We start from the raw sequence: 15,206 nt of genomic DNA on the forward strand, positions 1-15,206 counted from the left end.
GTAGAAGTTTGGGTCTGGTTGTGAGTCGTGCCCGGATAGCCGAAGCAGTTAAGGGGACCGCTCGCGTAAGGCGCGAAATCCGGGTTCGAGTCCTGGTCCGCCACAACTTTTCACTGTCATCATTCCATTACACAATTGCATGTGGTTCATATTCGCAACTACGAATACATTTCACGTCTTTCACACCAGCTGTAGTCTCCTCAGTGCCTGTTCCTTCGGACATGCACTCATGTCCAAAAGTATACTGCATAGAACTTCTTCACAACGTAGACTCTGCAATTTCGTATTCCTCGTCGGTTCAAAAGTACTTCAGAAGACTGCCTGGCAGTACCACCTGCAATTAATCCATTCAAGTCCCAGTCTAAACTCAACAGGATGAAATAGATTCCAACTATACTGTATGATATAGGTTCTTCGGCGCTACTGAGCATAGACTTCCTTTGAACGATTCTGAAACTGTCGTGGAGGAATCGGGTGGCCGCTAGAAACATCCGATTATTAACTTGAGTTCAATACATCTGTTATTCGCGCCAGGTAACTTCACAGTTCAAAAAATGGTTCAAATTGCTCAGAGCACTATGGGACTTAACTTCTGAGGTCATCAGTCCCCCAGCCAACCGGTGTGGCCGTGCGGTTCTAGGCGCTTCAGTCTGTAACCGCGTGACCGCTACGGTCGCAGGTTCGAATCCTGCCTCGGGCATGGATATGTGTGATGTCCTTAGGTTAGTTGGGTTTAAGTAGTTCTAAGTTCTCGGGGACTGATGACCACAGATGTTAAGACCCATAGTTCTCAGAGCCATTTGAACCATTTTGAACCAGTCCCCTAGAACTTAGAACCACTGGGTGATCAAAAAGTCAGTATAAATTTGAAAACTTAATAAACCACGGAATAATATAGATAGAGAGGTACAAATTGACACGCATCCTTGGAATGACATGGGGTTTTATTAGAACAATAAAAAAACAAAGTTCACAAAATGTCCGACAGATGGCGCTGGACAGCAAAACGTCAGTGACTGAGCATGACAATCGTGTATAAAAGGAGCTGTAATGAGAGAGTAAATCAGATGCGCCAGCAGTCGCAGCATGTTGACGCTACCTGAAAAGGCGCTTTTAGTGAAGCTGTATTATCAGAATGGGGAATGTGCTAGTTCAGCGTTACGATCCTAGGAAGGGGATTCGAACGGGTAAAGGTCCGTTGACAAATACAGCTCTGGCGAGAATGATTTAGAAGTTCGAAGTCACGGGTTGTTCAGACGATAGACCCCGTAGTGGCCTACCGAGCACAAGGCGTAATGCTGCTGAGACAGTTCAGGAAGAAATGGAGACTGTAGCGGGTTCGTCTACGCACGGGGAAGTCAGCGCTCGTGCAGTCGCACGTCGCATCGGTATTCAACACACTACTGTTTGGTTAGCACTGAGGCGTACCCTCCGATGCTATCCGTACAAAATCCATCGGCATCATGAACTGTTACCTGGCGATTTAGTGAAGCGGAGGGCATTTGCAGTGTGGGCGTTTCAAAAGATGGCGGAAGATGACGATTGGTTGAGTAACGTGTTGTGGACCGACGAAGCGCATTTCACGCTCTGAGGGTCTGTCAACGCCCACGACTGCAGAATTTGGGCTACCGAAAATCCTAGAACTGTCGTGGGAACTCCATTGCACGACGAGAAAGTCACGGTATGGGTTGGATTTACCACATCTACCGTTATCGGGCCTTTTTTCTTTGAGGAAATGCGTGATTCTGGTTTTGTAGCTGCTACTGTGACGGGTGAGAGGTACGCCAATATGTTACAGAATCGCATCATCCCCAGCCAGGGCTGATAAACACCTGCTGGAACGTACGATGTTTATGCAGGATGGCGCTCCACCCCATATTGCTAGACGCGTGAAAGATCTCTTGCGCGCGTCGTTTGGTGATGATCGTGTGCTCAGCCGCCACTTTCGTCATGCTTGGCCTCCCAGGTCCCCAGACCTCAGTCCGTGCGATTATTGGCTTTGGGTCGCAAGCGTATCGTGATCGACCGACATCTCTAGGGATACTGAAAGGCAACATCCGACGCCAATGCCTCACCATAACTCCGGACATGCTTTCCAGTGCTGTTCACAACATTATTCCTCGACTAACAGCTATTGTTGAGGAATGATGGTGGACAAATTGAGCATTTCCTGTAAAGAACATTATCTTTGCTTTGTCTTACTTCGTTATGCTAATTATTGCTATTCTGATCAGATGAAGCGCCATCTGTCGGACATTTTTTGAACTTTTGTATTTTTTTTTATTCTAATAAAACTCCATGTCATTCCAACCATGTGTGTCAATTTTTACCTCTCTATCTACATTATTCTGTGATTTATTCAGTTTTCAAATTTATACTGACTTTTTGATCACCCGGTACTTAAACCTAACTAACCTAAGGACGTCACACACATCCATGCCCGAGGCATGATTCGAACCTACGACCGTAGCGGTCGCGCGGTTCCAGACTGAAGCGCCTAGAACCGCTCGGCCACCCCGGCCGGCTAACTTCACAGTTAGACTGAATTTCGACCTCGATAGACATAATATTTTTGTCGACTGCAATCAACACTCCCCCTCCTATGGCGTCCAATCTGTCTTTTCGATAACCATACTGTGCCTCGATCAATATTTCAGTGATTCCTACTTCGGTTTCAGCCAGTTCTCTCTTCCAAGAATAATTTGAGGGCGACAACTTTCCTGCAGAGCGGAAAATTCTGGGACCTCATTACGACTACTTCGAAAACTTGCAAGGAATACTTTATTTTCGCAGCAGATGGCCCATTCGAGTTCTCGCGAGGCAACTTCATCGTCAGCTAGCACTGCAATGAGGATCGTCGAAATTCAGCCTGTGTCGCCTGGTCGGATGAATCACGTTTCTTGTTACACCAGAGCGACGGTCTTGTCCGGAAACACCGTTATAAAGGAGAAATGGCTACTGGAAACATCACTGAGCCACGGACACAGGCTCGTGGGTGACAGTATTACGCTATGAGAGACATTCACATGTGTTTCCATGGGACCTGTGGCAGTAATCGAAGACACCATGACAGCTATCGACTACTTGAACATTTTGTTGACCTGCACCCCTTCGTGCTTGCCTTCACCGGTGGCCCTAGCATCTTCAGCAGAATATCTGCATGTGTTAAAAGGTCAGAATCGTACTGCGGTGGTTTTAGGAGCATTATAGTAACTCAGTTTGATGTTTTGCTCACCTAACGGTCCTGTTCTGAACCAGATGAAACACATCCAAGACGCTGTCGGGTGCCAGGTTCACGTCCGAAAACCACCGGCCCGAAATGCGCGATAAATGCGTGACCTCTGCCTAGACCTTTGGTGCCACATATCTCTGGAAACCTACCGAGGACACGTCGAATCCAAGCTACGAGGGTGAGTCAAATGAAAACTTTAAATATTTTTTTAAGCATTTCTTATTGTGCAGAAGTGGTAAAAAGCTGTATCACTTTTCAACATAATCTCCCCCACGCTCAATTCAAGTCCTCTAGCGCTTACAAAGTGCATAAATTTCTTTAGAAAAAAATTCTTTTGGTAGTCCGCGCAACCACTCATGCACCGCGTGGCATACCTCTTCATGAGAACGGAACTTCTTTCCACCCATTGCGACTTTGAGTGGTCCAAACATATGGAAATCACTTGGAGCAAAGTCTGGTGAGTATGGTGGATGAGGAAGACACTCAAAATGCAGGTCTGTGATTGTTGCAACTGTTGTACGGGCAGTGTGGGGCCTTGCATTGTCATGTTGCAAAAGGACATCCGCTGACAGCAATCCACGTCGCTTTGATTTGATTGCAGGCCGCAGATGATTTTTTAGGAGATCTGTGATGATGCACTGGTGACAGTGGTCCCTCTAGGCATGTAATGCTCCAAAATGATGCCTTTTCGTCCCAAAAGAGAGTCAGCATCACCTTCCCTGCTGATGGTTCTGTTCGAAACTTCTTTGGTTTTGATGTTAAGGATTGGCGCCATTCCTTGCTCGCTCTCTTCGTTTCCGGTTGGTGGGAGTGAACCCAGATTTCATCCCCAGTAACGATTCTTGCAAGGAAGCCATCACCTTCTCGTTCAAAGCGCCGAAGAAGTTCTTCACAAGCATCAACACGTCGTTCTTTCATTTCAGGAGTCAGCTGCCGTGGCACCCATCTTGCAGGCACTTTGTGAAACTGGAGCACATCATGCACAATGTGGTGTGCTGACCCATGACTAGTCTGTAAACATGCTGCAATGACATTCAGTGTCACTCGGCGGTTTTCCTTCACTATGGTTTCAACTGCTGCAATGTTCTGTGGAGTCACAACTCGTTGTGACTGACCAGGACGAGGAGCATCTTCCACTGAAGTCACACCATTTGCGAACTTGCTACTCCATTCGTAGACTTGCTGCTGTGACAAACATGCATCACTGTACTGAACCCTCATTCACCGATGAATTTTAATAGGTTTCACACCTTCACTACGCAAAAACCGAGCAACAGAACGCTGTTCTTCGTTGGTGCAAGCCGCAAGTGGGGCGACCATCTTTATACTGAAACTGCGACCGTATGTGTGCATCTGCACTATGCTGCCACCTACAGGCCATTCTGCACGCTGTTTGTAGCACGCTTACCAACTTACAGGATAACCGCGAGAAATTTCGATTTGTTATTACAAATTTAAGATTTTCTTTTGACTCACCCTCGTACATATAATCGCTGCTGTACTGTGTTCAAAACGTGGAGGAACACGCTATTAAGCAGGTGGCCATAACATTTTGTCTCATCAGTGTATTTCCAAAAGATAGATGATTTGCCAGGAACCTTTGTTATAGAAGTGTATTACAGGAACTTTCCACCTCGAAAAACTCATCGCCGCCATTCTGGAAATGAACTACAGGAAGGTGATCGTGTAGGCATGTGGGAGGCAATCTCTGTCTCAAATTGACTATCCTCCAGTCTTTCAATTGATCCTTCCTCACAGCTGGTCCTATGAATATCGCCTCGGCCGCTTGTGACTATTGTAGCTCTGGTGCAAAAGCATGTAGTAGTGTGCCATGTACAGTTGACGCAAGCTGACTGAAGGAATTCATTGCGGTGCGTGTGACAATTTTGTGCATCGTTAACGTAGAAGGAGCAGTTAAATGAAAGCGAGACAGATGGGAAAAAAGTAATAGCATGAAACATAACACACACCGGTGGAAAATGTCGCAACACCAAGAATGAGCTGTGCGACATAAACTAATGTGAGGAGGCGTGTTTCTACATCTGAAAGATGATGTCTATTCAAACTCCTCAGCAGTCGCGTAAGAGTGGCGCTGGTAGCTCCACTATGAGGATGCAAATCAGGTTTGTGTTAAATACACGCTGTAATAGTAGTGAGCGTTAGTTACCTTTGAGACTGGACGTGGTGAGTTGATGTTAGTCAATAATGTCTGTAAGGTGACAAAGATGCTATTATCAACACCCCACTGAGTTCGAACGAGGTCGTGTAAGAGGACTACGAGAGGCTGGCTGTTCCTTCTGCTATCATGTAGAAAGGCTTGGCAGAAATATATGATTGGTGACAGCGGTGGTCACAAGAAGAGCGGGCTCCGGACGGCCACGTGGCGCTACCGAGACGGAAGCTCATCGTTTTCAGAGTAGGGCTCTGGCGCATCGTACTTCATCTGTAGCAGCAATTTGAGCAACAGTTGGCACAACAGTGACACAACGAACTGTTACATATCGGTTACTTTAAGGACAGCGCCGAGCCAGGTGCCCTGTGGCGTGCACTTCACTGACCCCAAACCACCGCTATTTGCGATTTCAGTGATGTGAAGCGAGAGCTCACTGGAGGTCAGAGTGGTGGTCTGTTGTGTTTTCTGATGAAAGCTGGTACTGCCTCGGTCCCAGTGATGGCAGTCTGTTGGTTAAAGGGGGACAGTTGAAGGGCTGCAACCAACCTGTCTGCATGCTAGACATACTGGACTTACATCTGGAATTATAGTCTGGGATGCTATTTCGTATGACAGCAGAGTCCCTCTCCCGGTTATCCTAAGCACCTTGACTGCGAATTTGTACGTCAGTCTGGTGGTTCGACCTGGTGTGCTTACATTCATGAGCAGCATTCCAGGAGACGATTTCCAGCAGGATAATGCTCGCCCACATACCGCTGTGCAATCCAACATGTGCTAGAGGTTGTCGACATGTTGCCTTGTCCTGCTCGACCATCATATCTGTCTCCAATCGAGTACATATGCGACATCATCGGACAATTCCAGTATCATCCACAACCAGCATGTTGACTGACCAAGTGCCACAGGCATGGAACTCCATCCCACAAACTGACACCCGGCGTTTTTACAACACAATGCATACACGTTTGCACACTTGCATTCAATATTCTTGTGTTTACACCGGCTATTAATGTACAAGCATGTCACATTTGCAATGGCTTATCTCGCTCTCACATTAACCTGTGATCTTGCAATGTTTATCATTTAAATATGTAGCTGTACAAATGATTCCCTCAAATCCATTACTCTACATTAACCATTTTTTGGTGCTGCGACCTTTATATGTCAGTGTATTTAAATATCGTTCGGTATTGTATTATTATTAAAACTAAATAGATCAAGAAAAAGTAGATGGTATCATTGTAACTTTTTATGCGCAAACTTGCTAGGCCTTCATGAGATGAACTGTTTGACACTACGTTTACACAGCAAGTGTTCGCGAAACATTTGATTTTTCCCTGAGTTTACAAATTAAATTTTTCTCAATTACCTGATTACTTTCAAGCAATCAAACATTTGCTTACAAAACTAGACCTCAAGTTATTCAACTTGATTCCTCATTTTTCCAATTCCTTCTCTCCTTTTGGCTATAAAAATTTGGACAAAATGCCGTTTTGTAATTTAAGGAATCTTGTTTTCACTCAGCTCAGACATTTGTCGACAGTTAAACATCACACCAATGTAAATTTTTATGCACAAAATAGCTAGACCTTGAAGAGATGTACTTTTTTACACTTCCCTTACATAGCTAGCAGCAGGTTTTTGTTAAATATTTCTCTTTTCCCTCAATCCACTAATTAAGTTTTTCTTAATTACCCTTGTTACTTTCAGGCAATTAAATATTTTTCCCATAACTGGGTCCCATGCTAGTCAATCTGATACTCCATTTATCCATTTTCCTGTCCCCGTTTGGCTATGAAAATTCCGACAGAAAGCCATTTTGTAATTTCTATTAAGTCTTTTTTTCACTCAGCACAAACATTTGGCCAAGAATGTATCCTTCTACAAGTGCTGCAAGAAACTGAAATCTACTAAGCTGAAAAATAATCGTGTGATCTCCTTTAATGACCAGTGAGCGTTTCGGTGGAGTACCTCCTACAATATTTTAAAAATTTTCTGTAGTGGAATGCATTCTAGTCATAAGTAGTCCTCCCACATACTTCGGTACTTACTTGTGATATGCTCGCTGACAACGAATTCAACACCGGCCAGCGGTTCCTCGTACATATTAAGCAGAATGTACTGCCTGCGCTGGTGGTATCGTACACTACGTGCTGATGGACTGCCCATGCAGCGAGACAAAAGCTGACATCACCATGAAAAGCCACCTCTTCCGCTTACCTATGTTTCTCTTGCATCACTTTATTTCTCAACTTCCGTGCAAATAAATCACACTGCTTTGCTACTTTCAGAAGTTTACCAATGCACAACATTTTCGTGTCAACTGCTTGCCATTCAAATTTCTACATCTTGAAGACAGCATGCGATAAACGTCAAATTTCCATGAAGTAAACTATATGCTGTAACGGCTCCATGTAAGCCGCTACATGGCTCGACCCCACAACTAAAGACACCTGAGTGCCCTTCCGACAGAAAGCAGAAAGCAAGTATCGTGCAATGCTTAGATACGAAAATTGATACCGGTATTTCAGTGAAATCGCAGAACACACACAAGGAAAGATTATGAAGTGGGGTTCTCATTCAGGTATCACTGTGAGTGTTGGCTGTCCGTGAGCACAGCGTGGTATGTCTTGTGTAAGTACAAATGTCAATTAGTACGTGTCGGAATCCAACAGCGGCAGGAGCATGGCCTATCGAGATTGCGGTTTACCGTCCCGTGCTATCACTTCTCGCGTTGGTCAGGCTCGCACGACTGTGAGGCTAATCTGAAACTGATAGGTTCAGAGGGGCAATACTCAACGCCATGTAGGATCTCAAAGGTTCCACACGACTAAGAGCCCAAAAGGACAGTAATACTGTTCGCTCGGCAGTGCAAGATCGTACAATCACATCACGCCCTTTGAGTTAGATAATGGGTTTGTTTGCAGCTCGACAAGTTTCCGCACGAACATTACGACGATGCCTGAAGCACAACGGAGCAAGGTGACCCTTGACGCGGCAGCTACGAGAGGCGGGTCGACAGTGAATACAGAAGTCGGACCACGTCGTCCTTACCAATGAATTCCGGTTTATCGTACAGCATCACGATGGATGTATCCGTATGTAGAGGGTCACAGGAGAGCTAGCGTTGCGAAACTACGTTTTCGTCGTCCTACGGACCCAGCACCAAGCAGCACGGTATGGGACGCCACTGAGTACACAACTCAATCACTTCTGATTCGGATAGGCAGTAATATGGACAGCGGTCGTTGCATTTCTGGCGTGTTAAGGGTGATGGCTGTGCCCTATCTACGCGGTCTCGGTGACGTTATCTTTCATCAAGATAACGCAAGATCTAATGTTGTCCGTTCTTTCCCGACCTACCTGGACACAGAACCCGTTTGACTGCTGCCCCGGTCAGCATGCTCTCCAAATCTCTCACCAACTGGAAACGTCTGGTCGTGAGCTGCCAAGAGACTGGCACGCCAATACTCGCCAGCCGTTAAGAACGACGAAGTCTGTCATCTGGGTCAGACTTGAAGCACCAGAGTATAACGTACCTGTATTTATCATCCATGCCCAGTTAAATTCGTTGTCCAGCCCGAACAGAGTCATTGTTGCTGCCAAGGGTGGCTGCTCTGTGTACTAAGTTTCCCAGCCTTTATGCCCCCGATGTATTCTTCTTGCTATGTTATACACGTACAATAAGTAAAATCGCTTTATTTGCCATCCTCCCTGGTGTTAGAGTTACGATGACTATCAGTGTGTTAAATAACAATTTACCAAAATGATTATTTTACGGAATTGGCATATGTGTGAATTTTACCATTGACTGTAATTTCTTACATATGGTCAAAGAAAACACTCGCTAATAAAATATTTGTTATCTATACTACCAGCGTCACTCCCTCCAATAATTGTAGCTTTTTCTTGTTATTTAAACATTATGCATTTGCTAATCAGTTTGGTTTATGCCTACACTTCTTGTGCTTCGCTGCGCCTTCTTAAAAAATTAGCGTACTTATGTTCCGTGTATGTGTAGGAGGTCCATGTACGTGCTCATATTTCACAAATTCTGAAATTTGTGAGAAATATGATAGATCTCACAATGCCTGTGTAATCTGTTTAAATAAATCAAACTGTGGCTAAGATTATGAATTATTTCGTTTATGAAAAAATGGCTCTGAGCACTGTGGGACTTAACTACTGTGGTCATCAGTCCCCTAGAACTTAGAACTACTTAAACCTAACTAACCTAAGGACATCACACACAGCCATGCCCGAGGCAGGATTCGAACCTGCGACCGTAGCAGTCACGCGGTTCCGGACTTCGCGCCTAGAACCGCTAGACCACCGCGGCCGGCTCGTTTATAAAAGCTATTTGATTATGTTTCTAATGATCATCTCTTCCACATGTTCCGTCAATTTCTGTATGTACTTCTGTGAAATAGGTATGTGTCCAGTGGTGACGGAAAGCACCTTAAACACTCAAAATTCAGTGAAAGATACTATGGCGTCCCTATCGAAGGGAATGGAGATGTAAATGAATGGACGTACGTTGTGAGCCTCCTATGAAAAGTGTTCAGATCATATAAAATATACGTTTCTGATTCCATGTTTGTTGCACTTGTTTTTCTTGTTTCGATGGGTTCTACCATCTCTCCAATTTAAAGACGCATTTTTAAACTTCTTGTTTATGGCATTAGTAATTAAGTACGACTGTTAGACATGTAGCACACAATAGATTGTTCGAGACAGAGAATCGTAAAGCCGTTAAATATTCAATAATATACAGGGTGGCCCATTGATCGTGACTGGGCCAAATATCTCGCGAAATAAGCGTCAAACGAAAAAACTACAAAGACGAAACTAGTCTAGCTTGTCGGGGGAAACCAGATGGCGCTATGCCTGGCCCGCTAGATGGCGCTGCCATAGATCAAACGGATATCAACTGCGTTTTCTTAAATAGGAACTCCCATTTTTATTACATATTCGTGTAGTACGTAAAGAAATATGAATGTTTTAGTTGGACCACTTTTTTCGCTTTGTGATAGATGGCGCTGTAATAGTCACAAACTTATGGCTCACAATTTTAGACGAACAGTTGGTAACAGGTAGGTTTCTTAAATTAAAATACAGAACGTAGGTACGTTTGAACATTTTATTTCCGTTGTTCCAATGTGATACATGTACCTTTGTGAACTTATCATTTCTGAGAACGCATGCTGTAACAGCGTGAGTACCTGTAAATACCAACACAAATGCAATAAATGCTCAAAATGATGTCCGTCAACCTCAGTGCATTTGGCAACACGTGTAACGACATTCCTCTCAACAGCGAGTAGTTCGCCTTCCGTAATGTCTTCCCATGGATTGACAATGGGCTGAATCATGTTGTCAGGCGTTGTCGGTGGATCACGATAGCAAATATCCTTCAACTTTCCCCACAGAAAGATATCCGGGGAAGTCAGATCTGGTGAACGTGCGAGCCATGGTATGGTGCTTCGACGACCAATCCACCTGTCATGAAATATGCTATTCAATACCGCTTCAACCGCATGCGAGCTATGTGCCAGACATCCATCATGTTGGAAGTACATTGCCATTCTGTCATGCAGTGAAACATCTTGTAGTAACATCGGTAGGACATTACGTAGGAAATCAGCATACATTGCACCATTTAGATTGCCATCGATAAAATGGGGGCCAATTATCCTTCCTCCGCCAACGCCGCACCTTACATTAACCCGCCAAGGTCGCTGATGTTCCACTTCTCACAGCCATCGTGGATTTTCCGTTGCCCAATGGTGCATATCATGCTGGTTTAAGTTACCGCTGTTGGTGAATGACACTTCGTCGCTAAATAGAACGCGTGCAAAAAATCTGTCATCGTCCCGTAATTTCTCTTGTGCCCAGTGGCAGAACTGTACACGACGTTCAAAGTCGTCGCCATGCAATTCCTGGTGCATAGAAATACTGTACGGGAGCAATCGATGTTGATGCAGCATTCTCAACACCGACGTTTTTGAGATTCCCGATTTTCGCGCAATTTGTCTGCTACTGATATGCGGATTAGCCACGACAGCAGCTAAAACACCTACTTGGGCATCATTTGTTGCAGGTCGTGGTTGACGTTTCACATGTGACTGAACGCTTCCTGTTTTCTTAAATAACGTAACTATCCGGCGAACGGTCCGGACACTTGGATGATGTCGTCCAGGATACCGAGCAGCTTACATAGCACACACCCGTTGGACATTTTTATCACGATAGCCATACAGCAACACGATATCGACCTTTTCCGCAATTGGTAAACGGTCCATTTTAACACGGGTAATGTATCACAATGCAAATACCGTCCACACTGGCGGAATGTTACTTTTTTTTTCTTTATTGTGTTTTCAACCCCTGCCCCATATGGGCAGGGGAGGGCTGTCAGCAGCACAATCCGCCGCTCTTCAGCCGAGTGACACTACAACTAAAACAAGAATGAAATGATACATACATAAGGAGATAAAAAAGGGGAACATAAAACAGAGTAAGAGGAAAAAATGGAGGTAAAATATACACTGACATGGAGACGTTCGTGGGGGACAGTTAAAAAAGTCACCAGAAAGTTAAAAAAAACACAGTTGGCGATTCTTAAAACACGGAGAAGACACTGAATGCGCAGGCACAGGTTAAAAGTCGGCCACAGTAGTAAAAACACTCCAGAACAACACACTTAAAACCCACTTGGAGCACACACGACGAAGAATAAAACTGCCACGTGGGACCTGCCGAGGGAAAGGTCGGAGAGGATGGAAAAGGAGGGGAGAGCATGGGGCAGCTGGGGAAGCGGCGGGATGAAGAGAGGAGGGGCATCAGTGGGTTTACGAAGAGGCATGCTACACGCGGGGCGGGAGAGGACGGGGGAAGACAGGGCAGGAGGGAGCGCAGAGACACTGAAAGGAAGCACAAGGGATGGGGGGGCGGAATGTTACGTGATACCACCTACTTATAGGGGACTGATGACCATAGATGTTAAGTCCCATAGTGCTCAGAGCCACCTACTTATACGTTTGTGACTATTACAGCGCCATCTATCACAAAGCGAAAAAAGTGGTACAACTAAAACATTCATATTTCTGTACGTACTACACGAATATGTAATAAAAATGGGGGTTCCTATTTAAAAAACGCAGTTGATATCCGTTTGGCCTATGGCAGCGCCATTTAGCGGGCCAACCATAGCGCCATCTGGTTTCCCCCTTCAAGCTAGACGAGTTTCGTTCTTTGTACTTCTTTCGTTTGACGCTTATTTCGTGAGATATTTGGCCCGGTCACTATCAGTGGACCACCCTGTATATCAGTGACTTAATTCATATCACTTATTCAAACATAGGTATTTTTTGCGAATGGGGTGGTTATTTATGAGTAAATTTTCCCCGCTTGAAATTATGGCAGTACCAGCCAATCACGATGACTGACAACTAGCTCTTGTTACAGTCAAATGTTAAAATTGTGCACTTCATGGGACGCAGGAATGTTCCGCAAGAGACGTAACCGTGGATTATATCCCTCGTTCAAATGGTTCAAATGGCTCTGAGCACTATGGGACTCAACATCTGAGGTAATCAGTCCCCTAGAACTTAGAACTACTTAAACCTCACTAACCTTAGGACATCACACACATCCATGCCCGAGGCAGGATTCGAACCTGCGACCGTAGCGGTCACGCGGTTCCAAACTGAAGCGCCTAGAACTGCACGGCCATATGCCTCGTGCCGCGCGGGGTAGCCGTGCAATCTAAGGCCCCCGCCGGAGGTTCTAGTCGTCCCTCGGGCATGGGTGTGTGTGTTGTCCATAGCGTAAGTTACTTTAAGTTAGATTAAGTAGTGTGTAAGCTTAGAGACCGATGACCTAAGCTGTTTGGCCCCATAAGATCTTACCACAAAATTATCCCTCGTCTTTTCGCATTCCCTGAGTACTACAGAGGTAAATCAAGCAGTCCAAAACATTCAGAACGCTCTTCATAAAGAAAGGCACGGAAGGAGGATACATTCTGCTGGGTGCCCGGATACGTGCGTTCTCACGGGATCATATCAGCAGATATTGTAAACAAGGAGGCACCGAGAGTATGCAATATGACTCGATGTGTGATTTCTCAGTATACTGTAACGTTGTTGAGAAGTCCTAGTATATACTTGTGGGAAAAGTTGGTGGATGTAGCAGAAATTAAGCTGCAGTAGATGCTTCTTGCAAACATTGGTGGGACATGATGAAATCATTGTGACATACCTTTGAATAAAGTACCGTCATATGACGAACGGCTTCCTTATTAGACCTGACATGAATATCAAGTCTGCAATCATAAAGATTTCAGTAGACCACTTTTTAAACGGAAGCTTTTTATATTGCAAAAAAAAAAAAAAAAAAAAGGCCAGCAGCACGATTTTGATACGAATGTCCTCTTACTTCAGCTGATGATGAGCCAAATGTGAGTTTCTGTGCTAAGTCTAAGCACTACCTAAGACCGGTATTAAACAGCTATAGCTGCCCGGAGTGGCTGCGCGGTTTGAGGCGCCATGTCACGGATTGCGCGGCACCTCCCGCCAGAGGTTTGAGTCCTCCTTCGGGCATGGGTGTGTGTGTGTGTGTGTGTGTGTGTGTGTGTGTGTGTGTGTGTGTGTGTGTGTGTTGTTCTTAACATAAGTTTGTTGAAGTAGTGCGTACGTCTAGGGACCGAAGACCTCAGCAGTTTGGCTTCTTAGGAGACCACACACATTTGAACACCTTAAACAATTCCATCAAATTTCTTTGACAGAGATCTTTGACGTGGCGCTAAAAAGGGGTATTACAGTGTCGTCATGTTTTTCGTCGAAGTTCAAGATGGCAGACAATAACAACTTGTTATTATGCGCTGCAGTTGCATGTACCACAATTTCATTGTGTGTACATTTGGAAGAGAAGCGGCGGGAAAAAAAAGGAAACAAGCTTCGGTGAATCGTGGATTTTACGTGGAGGTAGTAAAATCATTCAGCAAAATTTGTTACGAGAGCTGCAAGTGGAGGACGTCAAGTCGTATATAAATTACTTACTGAAATGCACTCTCATCCATTCGTATTTTCTCAGTAAAGTGACTTCTCATATTACAAAACAGAACGCTAGCTTGAGAAATACTATGCGTGCAGAAGACAAGCTCACCATAACACTGCGATTTCTTAATACAGGAGAGAGCTACTTTAATTTACAATACAGCACTCGAATACCACAGTGCACATTAATCCAAATAATTCCAGAAATGTGTGAAACGATTTATACAGCACTGAAGGAGTAATATCTGAAGATAAATAACTGTTTAGCACACTATTTTGGCAATAAGAACTGTTTTCATTTTCGAAAAATTTAATTAACAAGTACAAAATTAATAAAAAGTACGAAAGAGATGCACTTTTTAACTTGTGGCATCCAGAGTTCAGGTACAGACAAAGTAGAATGGAAAGCTAAGATTTTTTTTAAATTTTAGAGTGTTTCTCCTCCTCTATTCTACCTTGCTGGAAAGCTGCCTGGATGTTTCCAGATGTAGAGGTGGATAGCCATAGCTGTGATTGTGGATATGAAGACGCCTGCAGCATATTACATCTGCCGATTCAGTATACTATTAATAGCATGCATCGTGCCCCTTACTCACCCTCCACCCTAGTCGAAGCAAGGTTATTAAAGAGAGTCGTAGGAACACACCAGCTAAACTCTGAAGCTATGTTTACAAACACGCTATAGAAACGTCAAATAACTGTAGCGATGCCAGCCAGCTCTCTAAGCGATTACATTTCACATTCC

This window comes from Schistocerca americana, chromosome X (genome assembly GCF_021461395.2).
Source record: "Schistocerca americana isolate TAMUIC-IGC-003095 chromosome X, iqSchAmer2.1, whole genome shotgun sequence".
NCBI classification, from domain to species: domain Eukaryota; kingdom Metazoa; phylum Arthropoda; class Insecta; order Orthoptera; family Acrididae; genus Schistocerca; species Schistocerca americana.